This window comes from Gopherus flavomarginatus, chromosome 3 (genome assembly GCF_025201925.1).
Source record: "Gopherus flavomarginatus isolate rGopFla2 chromosome 3, rGopFla2.mat.asm, whole genome shotgun sequence".
NCBI lineage: Eukaryota > Metazoa > Chordata > Testudines > Testudinidae > Gopherus > Gopherus flavomarginatus.
This window is the reverse complement of record NC_066619.1, coordinates 204,244,602-204,259,172: the sequence shown is the minus strand read 5'-3', so window position 1 is coordinate 204,259,172 and position 14,571 is coordinate 204,244,602. Positions and strand designations below refer to the sequence as shown.

The 14,571-nt window shown below is 42.4% G+C and overlaps 1 protein-coding gene across 7 annotated transcripts in view; it reads right to left on the bottom strand.

The window, feature by feature from the left end:
• The window catches only part of GUCY1B1 (guanylate cyclase 1 soluble subunit beta 1), a 139,624-nt gene that overhangs the window by 118,658 nt on the left and 6,395 nt on the right, over positions 1-14,571 (bottom strand). The window lies entirely within an intron of this gene.

Genomic DNA, 14,571 nt, shown 5'->3' with positions numbered 1-14,571 from the left:
AGAACAGTTTAAACTCAGCTGTTCCCTGTGCAGTTCAGTGCCCAGAGTTAGGAGCCATTTCTGGCATCCTTGTTAATTTCACTCCCAGTTGTTGTTGGGTGTGTGTGACCATGGCAGGGGCAGTTCTTTTCTGCCCCTGGGATGAGGGGATCTCCTAAACACAGTCAAAATCAGGAACCATTTCCAAGTTCAAATCTATCCCATTCCCTCTCCAGCAGAGGATCATGGTTGTGATGTCCAAACTGCTTGCAGATCCTCTTTGAAATGTTACTGTTTAAAAAAAAACAACACAAAAAATATGGAGAATATGGTGGAAAGATGTGTCATGATGATTAGGGCTTATTTGGGGCAATGCAATTTTACTAAAGCAACGACAGATTCACAGGGAAAGCAAATAGCCTCCATAGACAAAACCACAAAGGGATTGGAGGGGAAAACTGAATATTCAGGGAAATTATTGTGCCTCCTTTGAAAGAAATGGTAGTTTTCATTCCAATCCACCCTCTTTATATATTGATTTAAACACCTGAAATGTCCTTAGGACATCGGGTGCAATCTCAGATCTCTTTCTGTTTTGTCCTGCTTGCAGAGTGCAGAGGCTGAAATTGACAAAACTTTCTCTAAATATCTTATATCTCATATTTCATGAAGCCTATTCCAGTTGTCCTTCATTCACCCCTGACTTCCCCTCCCTCCCCCCACCCCCACCCCCGGCTCCCTCCCTGGCTGGCTGGCTGTGGTTTTTGCCTTGTTTACTTACTCCTTGGCAGACCCAGCCCAGCGGCACCTGCTGGCTCTCTGCAGGCAGCAGCCCACAGGGGCCGGTTGCTGGGGTCGCTGCTGGTCGATGGCAGGCTGCAGCTGCATTGTTTGTGACACATTCATACACATACACATACATACAGTCAGAGTTGAAAGTAAGCCGGTCTGGTCTGGTCCGGCGTACTGGCAAGAGGCAGTACGCCGTGCTGGACCGCATCGACTTCCACGGCGGGGATTGAAAGGGCTTTGGGCTGCCTATAGCTGCAGGCAGCCCTGAGCCCTTTACATCCCAACCACGGCTGAGATTTAAAGGGCTCAGAGCTCCCTGCCACTGCGGGCAGCCCAGAGCCCTTTAAATCCTGGCTCCGGCGGCCAGGGTGGGGCCAGGATTTAAAGGGCTCCGAGCTTCCCCCAGCGGCAGGAATTCTAGGCCCTTTAAATCCCTGCCCCAGCCCCACAAAGCTCGGGGTTCCCCCTGGCGGCCAGAGCCCCGGGCCCTTTCATTTGCCCCTGAGCCCCAGGGGGCTCCCAGACACCTCTGCAGCTGGGAGCCCCTGGTTGATTTAAAGGCTCTGGGTCTCCCAGGCACAGCTGGTTCCCCAGGGCCTTTAAATCTTGAGAGGCCACACCTCTTCCGGATGAGTGGTTTTTATTCTTTCCCCAAATGTATGGAGCAAACAGAAAGTGAAACATTTTTGTGCAGATGAGGCAGGATTAAAATTATCGCAGAAACACAGGGCTGAAAGGGATCTCGAGAAGTATTCTAGACCATCTCTGGCAGGTGTTTGTCAAATCACGTTTTTAAAAACCTCCAATGATGGGGATTCCACAACCTCCCTTGGAAGCCTGTTTCATTGCTTAGCTTCCATACACTTAGAAAGTTTCTTTTTCTATTATCTAACCCAGTGGTTCCCAACCTTTTTGTGGCCAGTAGCACATTCATGTTTTCAGAAGAGTGTGGCGGGCGCCAACAATTTTTCAAGGCTTATTTTGTATTTGTACATTAAATAATACAAAAAACATCATATTTAATATAACATAATATATGAATCCAGAGAGAAAAGAGAAGCTGCGAGGATAGAGAACACCAGCGCCTGGCCTGCAACCCCGGAGTTCTCTGTCCCTGGCAGGCACGGGGCTGCGGTTTCTCTCTGGCTTATGCCAAGGCCCCTCACCTGCCAGGGACCAAGAACACAAGCGCCCACAGCCTGCAGCCCCGGAGTTCTCTATCCCCGGCAGGTACGGGGCCACAGTTTGTCTCCCCCGCTGGGCATTAGGCGGGCCCGCGCCTGCTGGGAACAGAGAACACCACGCTTGCAGCCTGAGTTCTCTGTCCCCATCAGGTGCCGGGCTGCAGCTTCTCCCCCTGCTGGGCACTAGGTGGGCGCACATAAATGCCCCGGCGGGCACCTTGGTGCCCGCGGGCACCACGTTAGGGACCACTGATCTAACCCAACTCTCCCTTGCTGCAGATTAAGTACACTACGTCTGGTCCTTCCTTCAGTGGACACGGAGAACAACTGATTACAGTTCTTTTTGTAAGAGCCTTTAACATATTTGAAAACGGTTATCAGGTCCTCCCTCAATCTTCTTATCTCAAGACTAAACATGCCTGGTTTTGTTTGTTTATTTTAAATCTTTTCTCAGCGGCCAGGTTTTCTATACCTTTTATTTTTGTTGCTCTCCTCTGTACTCTCTTCAGTTAGTCCACATCTTTTGTAAAGTATGGTGCCTAGAATTGGACACAGTTCTCCAGCTGAGTTCCCACCAGTGCCAACCAGAGCACAGCTATCTCCAGTGTTTTATCTGGCACTCCTGTTAATACCTCTCTGGATGATATTAGCTTTTTTGTAATTTCATCACATTGTTGACCTGTATTCAATTTGTGAATCATTTTCACTTCCAGATCCTTTTCAGCCAGTTATTCTCCATTTTGTAATTGTGTATTTGATTTTCCCTTTCTACATGTAGTACTTTGCACTTGTCTTTATTGACCTTCATCTTGTTTTCAGACCAATTCTCCAATTTGTCAATGTTGCTTTCAATTCTAATCCTGTCCTCTAAAGGGCTGGCAACCCCTCCCCCAAGCTTAGTGTCAGCTGCACAAAAGCATACTCTCCATTCCACTATCCGAGTAATTAATGAAAATATTTTATAGTACTAGACTCAGAACGGACCCCCTATGGGACACCAGTCAATATGTCCATCCGACACCCCGAGTTTGACTGCCAACCATTGATAACTACTCTTTGACTATGGTTTTTCAACCAGTTGTGCACCCACCTTATAGTAACTTCATCTAGACCATATTTCCCTAGTTTGCTTATGAGAATATCATGTGGGAGAGTCAGAAACCTTATTAAAATCAAAATTTATCATTTCTACTGCTTCTCCCATCCACGAGGCAAGTAGCACTGTCAAAGAAGGAAATTAGGTTGGTTTGGCATGATTTTTTCTTGATTAATTCATACTGGCTATCACTTATACCCCTATTATCATCTGGCGGCTAAAAATTGATTGTTTAATCATTTGTTCTGATGTCTTTCCAGGTATCAATATATAATCCCTCAGGTCTTCTTTGTTCCCCTTTTTACAGATAGGTATTATGTTTGCCCTTCTCCAGTACTTTGGAAGCTCGCCAGCTTATTATCTTGCACACATATTGTTAAGAGAAACAGCACAATTGGTTGACTGCAGTGAATGAACAAACCCTTTTGTTGTCAGCCTTTGTACTAAGGTGTATGCAAAACAGGCTTTACTGAATCTGTTTGTTGAATACAACAAATTGGAAAATAAATAAATCAGAAGGCAAATTTTGGTATTTCTTAGGCTATTTAATATATGCTATGCCAGCCATTGTTTTCAGTGGGACTTCTGCAGTTATCTCATCTGCCCTTCTGTGAGATCCTTCCATTAAAAATATTCTGCTTTCTCGTCACTGTGGAAAGGAAGAGCTACTGGCAAATGGCACAGTATGCTTCTAGAATGACTTCTGCACAGGAAAAGTCAGCATATGCAAATGACAGCAACAGGCAAGCAAACATCTCAGTGCTAATTGCCATGTTCTGCCCCTGTTCTGTATTTGCAACTTTCCTTGACATCAGTAGGAGCTTTGTGCAAAGACTGAGGTGAGAATCTGAAAATAATCATAGTATTTAAAAAAAATCTGTGCAACAGCCTGAAATACAAGTTATCTAGGTCTAAAAATCTGAGATCCATTACATTAGAAATAGCTAAATCATTTCTAAAAATGTCTTAGTGTTTTAATAACACTTTCACTGAAAACCAGTTCCCTAAAAAGTCAATCAAAGGGGACATGTATATTACTTTGAACTTTCAGAATTCACTGTCATATTTTCCAAAGTATAGCCAAAAGATTAATTAAGAGACAAAGTGGGTGATGCAAATTAAAAAATATTTTATTGAACCATCTTCTGTTGGTGAAAGAGACAAGCTTTTGAGCTCCTCAGAACTCTTCAACATTGCAAATACTGCCATAAACATTGCCCCAAATATTGTCAAATGCTGATTAACATGATTGATCTATGCTGCTGTCCTAGTTATAACAACTAACACATTTTAAAATATTTAGCATATTACAAACTACACCTAATGCCACTTTAAGTAAGTGTAAAAAAATCAGCATTTCACAGAACTACTGAATTTGCATACTGTATCCCACAGAACAATAGACCATCCAGCCTTTTAAAATTTAGTTACTACATTCAGTTCCAGACATCTTAAGGCCTTGCTTCAGGGCAACACATATTCAGGACTTAGGTATGTAATTAAGCACTGTCCCGAGCAGGGATGATTTCCTGAATTGGACAAATATTAGCACTCCCTAGAGTTTGCCTACAAATGGAATGAAACTAACTAAGGAATTTGGTGGAATTGAAATATGAGGGAAGACTGAAGGACAAGAAACTGGAGAATCACAGATTTAGATGTACAAAAATACTGGACCCCTAAATTTGGACACAAAGTACGAGTTTGAATAGGAAGGCAACTGAAAATAAATTAGTTCTTCAGGATTCTATTTCTAGCACTGCCACAAACTTCTTGTGTGACCTTAACCCTCTTAATTTTGCTGTATGTTTCTACATGTGTAAAATGGGGACGATATTTCCAATAACTCAGGCAGGCGATGTTGATACACTAGTGTTTACATGGTGCTTTGAACCTTCAAAAGGATGGAACAATATTTATTATGAATTATTAAAATAATTGTGCGGTCTTGTAGCTCAAATAAATGAAGTTAAGCTACAGAGCCTGCTGGGCTTCCACTCCGGAAATGCTTCTGCTTGGCAGGCCCACCACACATCGTTAGCATTTTGATATCAGTGTGTTGTGGTGGAACTTACCTTAAGTCTAAGGCCATGTCTACATCTAAAATTTTGCAGCGCTGGTTGTTACAGCTGTATTAGTACAGCTGTATAGGGCCAGCGCTGCAGAGTGGCCACACTTACAGCAACCAGCGCTGCCAGTGGTGTTAGATGTGGCCACACTGCAGCGCTGTTGGGCGGCTTCAAGGGAGGTTCGGGGAACGCGAGAGCAAACCGCGGCGAAGCTGGTCTCCTTTCCCGGTTTGCTCTCTCGTTCCCCGAACCCCCGAACAAGCAGGTCTCCTTCCCTGCGGTTTGCTGGGTGGTTCGGGGAACACGAGAGCAAACCCGGGAAAGGAGACCAGCTTCGCCGTGGTTTGCTCTCGCGTTCCCCGAACAAGCAGGTCTCCTTCCCTGCGGTTTGCAGGGTGGTTCCGGGAAACGCGAGAGCAAACCGCGGCGAAGCTGGTCTCCTTTCCCGGTTTGCTCTCGCGTTCCCGGAACCACCCAGCAAACCTCAGGGAAGGAGACCTGCTTGCTCGGGGTTCGGGGAACGCGAGAGCAAACCGCGGCGAAGCTGGTCTCCTTTCCCGGTTTGCTCTCGCGTTCCCGGAACCACCCAGCAAACCTCAGGGAAGGAGACCTGCTTGCTCGGGGTTCGGGGAACGCGAGAGCAAACCGGGGAAGGAGACCTGCTTGATTACCAGAGGCTTCCTCAGGTATGCTGGGATACCTGCTTATTCCACGGAGGTCAAGAAAAGCGCTGGTAAGTGTCTATATTTGATTACCAGCGCTGGATCACCAGCGCTGGATCCTCTACACCCGAGACAAAACGGGAGTACGGCCAGCGCTGCAAACAGGGAGTTGCAGCGCTGGTGGTGCCCTGCAGATGTGTACACCTCCTAAGTTGCAGCGCTGTAACTCCCTCACCAGCGCTGCAACTTTCTGATGTAGACAAGCCCTAAGACAATCAGTAAGTAGCTGAAAACAAAGCAGAACTCAAGACCAAAAGCACTTGGCACTTGGAGCAAGCTGCAAGGGGAAATCTACTAGAATTGCAAAGTCCTGCACAGTCCTGGAGCTTCATGCAACACTGTGAGTAGTTCTACTGAAGTACAATGGGACTATTCGCATTGTGTAATCCACATGCAGATCAGAGCCCTAGCTGTTTCTCTAATCTAGTTAAACTTTTTGCCAAGTGCAAATTATTATTGCTAGACAATAGTTCCTGCTCCTTACCTCACAAGGGAGAAAAAAATGGGGGGAAACAAGGGGAAAAATAAAGGAGAACAAGGAGAAAAATTAAAACAGCCAGAAAAGGATACAATGGGAAACAGGTGGGAAAGGATGGAAAAAAGGAGAGAAGAAAGTGACAAAATGGCAAAAAGAAGGAGAAAAAGATATGGTAATGGAGAGGGTGAAAACATATGGAACAGAGAAAAATAAAATCAAAAGGGCATAGATAATGTGGGGGTACTCTTGTTATTTCACATTTTTCTCTACTGAGAATTCTGTGAAACACCAAATCTTAAACAGCTCCAAACAGCTGTGAAACACCAAACAGCTCTCCTACCTCTGCAATGTTTTGTTTGCTTCTGTTAACTAATCTATTTCAGGATACAAGTAAGTTAAAATGTGAAGGTAACAGAGCCAAGGCCTTCAAGTTTCTTCTTCTGCCTTCAGTAGATGGTTGTTTCACTAACCAACACCATGGAGCTGGGAGCTGCAGTCTCACAGACTACCTTCCAGTAAATATTAGTCAGGTCATTAGTTGTAGCAGGGAAAACAGCAATCCCAGAACTCTGGTCTTGGCAAGTAAGTTAAGAAGTAAATTAATTCCTACTATTTTGTTTTAAAATGCATTGATTTGCAATTTAAACGTAGGGCTATATAGTGTTACTGATTCAAGATTGTATAGCTTTGGTTTCATTTTTTAAATATTTCATTTCACCTTTATGAAATGTTTTTCCTCCTCTACATTTCCTTTTCCTACTAGCTCTGGGATGACATTTATTCCTGCATCTGAAATCCTGAGAAGGAAACACTGAATATAGGATTTCCTTAAAGATTCTAACCTCCATTGCCCAGAGGTCATGTGAAACTTGCAAACTCCTGTACTGCAGTCAAGAGTCAGCAATACACATTCCGTAGTATTCTGTATTTCACACCCCAGCTCTGCCGGATACTATGAGAGCCAGATTCTGTCACTATTACTCACATTGTGTAGTACCTTAGGGCTTGGCTACACTGGAGAGTTGCAGCGCTGGTGGTGGGTTTACAGCGCTGCAACTTAGTAACTGTCCACACCTGCAAGGCACATCCAGCGCTGCAACTCCCTGGCTGCAGCGCTGGCTGTATACCTGGTCTGCTTGGGGTGTAATGATTGCAGTGCTGGTGATGCAGCGCTGCTCATCAAGTGTGGCCACCAAAAACGCTGTTATTGGCCTCCAGGGTATTAGGAGGTATCCCAGAATGCCTGCTCACAACAAACATGAAGAATAGCTGAACTCTGAACTCCCCGGAGCTACTTATCTAAAAAACAAACACAGCTGCTCTTTGCTCCAGAGAGCGAGCGGAGGCAGGGGAATTGCTTTGGAATGTTCACAGCTGTTTGCTTGAAGACAGAGGGGAGTCCGTGTTGAGCAGCTGCTTATGTGGTCTGAAGGCAATTTAGGAGTGCATAATTTGTATTTAGTGAATAAGAGAGGGGTGGGGGAAGGGGTCAAAACTTTTAAAATGATTGAAGGTAGGTGCTGTGTATCTTCCAGTCCTTAGAACTTGCAAGGCAGGGAGCTGAGAACAGTGTCAGCTCCAAAAATCCACTCTCTCTGTCTCCCCCACGCTCCCTGTCACACTCCACCCCACCCCCCCGTTTTGAAAAGCAAGTTGCAGCCACTTGAACGCTGGGATAGCTGCCCACAATGCACCACTCCCAACAGCGCTGCAAATGTGGCCACAGTGCAGCGCTGGTAGCTATCAGTGTGGACACACTGCAGCGCTTTCCCTACACAGCTGTACCAAGACAGCTGTAACTCCCAGCGCTGTACAACTGTAAGTGTAGCCATACCCTTACTCTGTGAGTTGTCCTATTGATTCAGAAGTATCTGAATAACTTTTTATTAATATTGTGCATAGTTCTGTGTGTTTATGTACAATGGTTTATTTGTTATAGGGTGAGATAAAAAGAGGTTGTTAAAGGAAGCAAGTAGGAAAGGCAAAACAATGACAAAGATAAAGTAATGTCATAGAGAATACCAAGGCTCCTTAAGCAAACAATGGGGGTTCCTGGCTCCCTCCAATCTGGCAAAGCCTCCTCTTCTCAGGCCAAATCTAAGATCAAAGAGGATTCTAAAAGCTTACAAAGATACTAATCTGTGGTGTCCGATGAAGTGGGCTGTAGCCCACGAAAGCTTATGCTCAAATGAATCTGTTAGTCTCTAAGGTGCCACAAATACTCCTTGTTCTTTTAGCCTGCAGAAATGGAGGGAGAAGTTGTCTGCCACTGCAGGCTGACACAGACTGAGGTAGAGTCAGGGTCTGCACTGCTGCAAGCTGGCTGTCACTTGATCCATAAGAGGAATAGGGCCGAACACCACAGCTAAATCCCACCTACATAAGAGAGTTTGGGGAGAATGCCAGGTGTAGGTAAAACAGCATGCATATAGGTCTCTTTGTTGTTTTAAATCAATTTCTCTGAGTAATATGTGCATTTTGGAAGCAAATCACACTTTGCTATGAAGAAACTGCTTCTGTGTCTCTGCATATTATTACTTTTCACAGGCTCCCAGAGGAAAATTTTGCAGGTGCCAAATCCATTGGGCCCACTAGGTATCACTGTTGGCAACAACAGGGGTGTAACCCAGAGACCCCCTCAGAGAGCAGTTGGATTACAGGATCCCATCCCAAAGAGAAGTGAAGCATAAGGAGGACTGGATGAGGGTCTCCGAAGGGGCAGCCTACCCAGAGACTGTGACAAGAGTATTGTGACATGACAGAGAATTGGCAGGCTCCTTTTTTTGTTGTGACCCAACAGCTAATGTAATAATAGCTGTAATAATGTACTGAACAGAGATCAAAAATAATTGTAAGTTTTATCAGACGAGAGGCCATTCAACACCATTTCCCACTCACCATTAAAAAGAAGGGAAAAAAAAGCAAGAACAATTTCTGTGCTTACTCATTATTTTCTTAACATATCAATTGGTTAAGTCATCTGTTGCCGAGGCACTTATTATTTCATTACATTTAGAGACAGAATGAATTTCCAGAAGTCTCATTACACTGGAGACTGGAGTAATAAGATAATGACTGCTTGAAGACTCTGATATTAAGAGACTAGATGGCTCTGGGAATCATAATAAGATATGCAAACTTTCTACCTATTTATCTAGATTTTTTTACCATGCTCATCATAGGTTACCAGTTAGATTCCAGCCAAATGATCAAAGCTGATTTAATCTGATGGCTCTTTGGTGGTCTTGTGACAGGATGACCAGTTCTAAGAATCTATGCGCAGGTGCAGAGCTCCTTTACTGGTTCACACTGGCATTCTTACAATTAGCTCCAAGCCACGATATAAAGCAATGTGAATTTTAATCAGAGACAGAAGAATAGGGATAGAGGAATCTTGAGAGCAATCCTAAAAACAGCCCAAGAACAACCCCAACCCAGCTTCAGGAAAGCATTCAGACAACCGCTTAATCCATTCCTATTCAGGACAGCACTTACTTAAAGTTAAGCATGTAATTGAGTATTGTCCCGAATAGGAAATGTTTTACCGAACCAGTTTCTCTGGGAGGAAGTTTACATTGGAAACCCCATAAAGGATGGTTAAACCTTATTGTGTGTTCTGTAAGGAGCCACCTGTTTATAGACATATATGAAATGACACAATGAAAAATCCAAAATTCAGACTACACACATACTTGCTAGCAGGGATTCTATAAAATCTCTTAGAGACAACCTATACTTGTAGAAGACATAGCAGCTCTGCAACTTGGTGGGCAGGAGCACTGCAGGAGTGCTACTGGTGAAAAGCATGCTAAGAAGCAACTCTGACATCTCTATTGTGAAGGGTGGCACACATTCCATTCCCAATGGATACCAAAGTGGAGCACGATGAGGGCCCAATACAACCTCTTTTGGAGTATCTAATGCTGCTGGCAGAATTCTGAATCTTGTGGTGTTTTTGCTCTAGGATTTGTGACTGTCCCCTATGTAGGTACATAATACAGGGAAGAAAGAAGTCTTCAGCATCCTCTCCAGCTTTGTTCACTCACACAGGTGGAGCTAGAATCACAACCTGGCTATTTCTTTATTTTGAGCCCAGATCAGACTGGAATTTTTGTAATGTACTTAAAATATTTGCACCAGGAAATTTCAATCGAGACAAAATATCTAATTTCCAAGGGTGTCTTAGGGCAACACAGAAATGAAACAGTGGTGCATAACCACAGCATTACAACTATCTTTATAACACATTAATATTATAAATCTTTGCACAGAGTTTTCAACTCTGTTTATAACAGAGGATTAAATCCTGCGTTGCTAGTAGTACATCAAACTGACAACAGGAGTGAATTCCAAAGTAATACGGCTCTGTAGCTAAAAGCCAAACCTAAGTTTAGCATTGAAGCTCTGAAAGCAGTTGTTAATATTTGACTTAAGATTATGAATGTTTTCCACTAGTTGTACAGTAACTGTTGAAATAAAATAGTAGTGATATGTTATATAAACACTTGCATAAGAACTTTGCCTATCACATTTTTCTTCTAACATCAGATAGACCAGCCATCTAGTACAGAAATTACAGCAATAGCAATAAAATTCTGAATACCCCATTTTAAAATGGTATTGATTATTTAAAGATAAATCTCATGTTCAAGAGTATTAAAATAGGCATATATCTCAATGTTCTTGCTCAGTTAAGAATTTTCAGCCTCATCCTGCTATACTGGAAGAGCCACATAGTGACTGCTTGGAGCAGTGGTAAATCGTATACATTGGTAGAAGTATTGACTTTAAGCATCATCTTTCAAACAGAGAGAGCAATGTTTTCAGATTTGGCGTTGGACAGGTTTAGGTGCTGGGAAGCTTCACTTCCCATGTATATGATGCAAACTGTACCAGTCTGCAGCCCTGTATACTATAATAAGCAAATGGTAAAGGGATATGTCCTATATCAGTATGGGCATAACTTTTTATTCCTTTATGTTTTATCTTTTGGAAGATTGTGTAGTTTTAGCTTTTAATCTGGCATTTGATAGATATCTTTCTCCAATTACTAAAGATAAAATCTACTTCAATGCATATATCTCCTCTCATCTAGACTAATAATGCAGCTGTTTCTTTCACTTCCCCAAAAGTCAGTTCCCAGTATGTGCAGAATACTTCTACCTGCTTCCTCACAGGTATAAATAGTCACATCATACTTCAGAATTGAACATGAGTGGCACTTCAGAACCAGTTAAAATTGCCTGCATTGCTATTAAAACTCTCCATGGACTCCTCCAGCCCCTTACATGGAGCTTTGTTCCTGCTTACTGTTCTTCTCAGTTTCTCATCTCATCCAGCTCCACTTTACTTTGTTCATAACAAATTCTGGCCACAACTGGAACAAGAGGAATCTTCTCCTTTCTTGTTCCTGCCACCTAGAAACAGTAATCGTGTAACTCGCTGCCTGCCTCAGTGACTCACCATCTCTTTAAATCCAATCTGAAAAGACACCTTTTATTGCTTCCCATTACTTTTTAATTCCTCCTTTATCTATTATCTACAATTATAATTGTATTACTTAACACTGTAAAATGTTCTCAGAAAAAGTTTGTGGAAAATCATGTTCTGCTGTACTGTACTGACCAGTGCTAAAGCAACACAGACATAATTTATAATGCCCGTCTGTGCTCTCCTAACGGAATAAGATCTACTATGTTAATCTGCTCTAGTCAGCAGAATGTCTGTGGCTTGGATTTAATTACTTTTCTCTTAATTTTGGCTAGGCTTACATGCAATCAATGTGTTTTGCATTTAGTCAACAAATGCAAACTCTTTTCTAGCTTTTGCTTAGGAAGAAATGTTATTGATTACTCTGTGGTCTAGCGTCAGCTGTGCTTCTTTGATTGCGATAGTGAACGAATGTTACCTTGCACATGGTTAGTTTAACTGCTTTGTCTAAATCTGTCACTGATTGTATTTTTTTTTTTTTTTTGGTATTAGTACATAGGAAGCCCTGACTGAGGTGACAGCCCTGTACAAATATATTATAGTAAATGACAATACTTGCCCTGAAGAGCTTACAGTCTAAAATAAATAAAACAGATAAACACTAAGAAAAAGGAAGTATTACTATTCCCATTTTACAGATGGGAAACTGAAGCACAGAGGAACATACACAAGAAATCTATGGCAGAGCCAGGAATTGAATCCAGATTTCCTGAGTAGCTTTACCATATGGCTGCCCTTCCCTTCAGACCATTCTTCCTGTATGGGAAAACCAAAATTCTATCTTGAAAACCATACTGTAGATGTCAATGATGTTTGTGATTTTTCCCGACTGGGTTTTACAGGAATGTCTGCGCCAAACAGCAAACAGGGTCTCATTCCACCACATTTCAATTAGTGCAGCACTTTCAGAACACAAATCGAGTGATTTTGTACTTTCAGCAAACTAAATGGACAATGGGGAAATAATTTAGGAAAAATGAGAGGAGTCAAAAGTTGGGTTGACACGTATGTTCTCTAAATACATGGAAATCTGGCCCTGCAACAAATATTTTAGGCTTTGGAGTCCATGCAGTGATGAATAGGGAGCTGCACAGCTGTTAGTGAGAGCATGCAACAAAACCCTTCCCATAGCCAAGAAAGGAGAACATGATTGTATATTGTTTTATTTTTTAATCACAGAAATAATTACACAAAAATGCAGAACTAGCCATTTTTCCATGTAGTAAACTGAAAATCTTGCTGAGGTATTCTGCAATCATAAAGCTCTTCCACATGTAAATAGTTTCTGCATTTGATGCAGAGAGAAATCAGCTTTTCCTCATAGAGAAATCAGCTTTTCCTGAACAAGATGTAACTGTTTCCACCTGCATCAATCCAAAGTGAAATACAAGGCTAAAATGAAAACTAAGTTAAACACACATTTACCTTGGTCACAATTAAAATATCCCTCACTATCACACAATATATCCCTATACTGCAGTTATTTCCTGACCCTAGTATCTCAATAATCACCATGCTATAACTATTGCTATATGTTGGCTTTTTTTAGTAGCAACCCCTATTCTTGTTATTACATCTCAGATTCCAGAAGTGTCGCTGTAATCTCTGGAATCTGTGACACCCCAGCATGTCACTGAAATAAAGAGCCAGGAGGATTTCTATGAGAGGAAAAAGTAAACTGTAAATAATTAGTTATTTTTCTGCTGACCATCTCCCATATTCTGGTTGGTGGAGCCTTCCATTCATAAATGTGCATTTAATTTAAATTTTCATTTCAACTTTACACATTGAACCAACCGCAGAGGGGAAATAACTAGAGTACTGATTCCAAACCTGTTCCTCACATTGACTAGTTTTTACTCCCACCTAACTTACTCTAGTAAGTCTAGAAGTTGCTCTACATGAGAATAAGCAGTGCAAATGAAGCCCTAAGGGCCAGACTCTTCCACCTTTAATCAAGTCTTTGGAACTGGCTCACACCTGCCATGATGGCATACATACCCTGCTTTCTGGATCACTGTGTACTCAGCTAATGCACTCTCCCTCAGTTCCTCCACTATAGGATTGACCAGTTTTCAACAGAGTGTGTTGTGCCAATACACACAGCTGTGAGTAGGCTGATTCATACATGACACAGCCCCAGGGAGAGCACCAAGCACCACAGTGCCTTAGAGATAACCTTCTGTGGAAAAATTCTTCAGGGTGTTGTTCCCTTTTTGCAGCTGGAGAGGGAGAAAGTTGCTGCATCTCCTAAAAAGATACAGTATAGCCACCCCATGCACCCAGACAAGTCCCAATGCCTGAGAGATGGAGCCAAGTCCCTTACACAGGAAATGCCCTCTGTGAAATAATATGTAAAGTCACTACCCGTTCTTCATTCATGCTCAAGGCTCACCTCTGCTGTGACATCTACAAGAAATCAGCCCAGTAACATTGGCTAGAACGAAGGACAGTCAGAGACTGCTGATCTTATTTATTAATTTAAAAAATTCTTCAAATGAACCACAACTATCAAGTTATTCATATCACTTGATAACTGGTTGAATGTAATCCTGTTACCCTTACTCTCCCTACCCTCACTTGCATCTTGTCTTCAGTTAGATTGTAAACTCCTCCTGGCAGGTACTGAATCTTCATAGGGTATATATATTTGTAGAGCATCCAGCATGATAGAGTATCAATGCAGATTGGGACCTTTGGGTGCTACTGCACTACAAATGAACAATACTAGTAACAGGGAAAATGAAAAGAAAATGAGACA